This window comes from Aegilops tauschii, unplaced genomic scaffold (genome assembly GCF_002575655.3).
Source record: "Aegilops tauschii subsp. strangulata cultivar AL8/78 unplaced genomic scaffold, Aet v6.0 ptg000674l_obj, whole genome shotgun sequence".
NCBI lineage: Eukaryota > Viridiplantae > Streptophyta > Magnoliopsida > Poales > Poaceae > Aegilops > Aegilops tauschii.
The window spans coordinates 1-999 of record NW_027332908.1 but is presented as its reverse complement, the minus strand read 5'-3'; the positions used below and the strand labels follow the sequence as shown (position 1 = coordinate 999).

At 34.0% G+C, this 999-nt stretch overlaps 2 non-coding genes across 2 annotated transcripts; both read left to right on the top strand.

The window, feature by feature from the left end:
* The first annotated feature begins 584 nt into the window (after positions 1-584).
* On the top strand, positions 585-658 carry TRNAP-UGG (transfer RNA proline (anticodon UGG)). Its single transcript has one exon. It is a non-coding gene; the product is annotated as a tRNA-Pro (tRNA).
* Positions 659-797: 139 nt separating this feature from the next.
* Positions 798-871, top strand: TRNAW-CCA (transfer RNA tryptophan (anticodon CCA)). Its single transcript has one exon. It is a non-coding gene; the product is annotated as a tRNA-Trp (tRNA).
* Positions 872-999: the final 128 nt, after the last annotated feature.

The window sequence follows — 999 nt, the reverse complement described above, 5'->3', positions numbered from 1 at the left end:
TTTTTCCTTCCGATACTAAAAAAAGATTGAAAAGGATCAAATTTTGTCATATCACGAAGAAATCTATCCCTCCCATAGCAATAACTAGAATTAAAAAAAAGGGAATGACAAAGCATCTGGGAATAAACGATTAATTTCTATCAATAAACCTGCTAAAGCACCAAACCATAGAGTACTTAGCACGGGTGCTACAGAGAGATATGTTTTTATATCCCGCATTGAAAATCCTCCTTCCTTGTTGGAATACATATATGATCATAAACTCTTGCCCAAGATTGTTATGCTATATATAAAATGAACCATATCGACGAAATTTTCCTATCCCTAAAAAAGAAAAAGATGACCCCTTCTTCCTATATATTAGCAAGGAAAAGTAATCCTTCTTTTATAGGCGAAATTATATTGGATTTTATATGTATATAATTCCTTAATTATATGAGACCAAAAAGAAGAAATGACACGAGGGTTCTATATATAGATAGAGAAAGAAAGAAGAAGAAAATAGAAAGAAGAAGAAAATTATGATGTGGAAAAGAAGACAGGAATTGTGTACAATGGCATTGTACAACAATTTAATTTGGAAAAGGGATGTAGCGCAGCTTGGTAGCGCGTTTGTTTTGGGTACAAAATGTCACAGGTTCAAATCCTGTCATCCCTACCTATTACTTCTTTCTTCTTTATAGGCAGTAGCGACGAGATCAATTAAAGTAAAGTGGGTATAACTTGAATTTGTGGAGACTATACGTACGTGAGATACATTAGGAATAGAAAAAGATTTTCTTTTTGAATGAATGAAAGCGCTCTTAGTTCAGTTCGGTAGAACGCGGGTCTCCAAAACCCGATGTCGTAGGTTCAAATCCTACAGAGCGTGATTCCATCTATTTTATGTCGAAGCAGAGTAAAATAACTTAACAAAATTGAATTGTAACTCCAATTTCAATTTGACCTCCTCTCTGGTCTGGAGGAGGTCAATCAAAAAAAAATGACTCAATCAAAGAT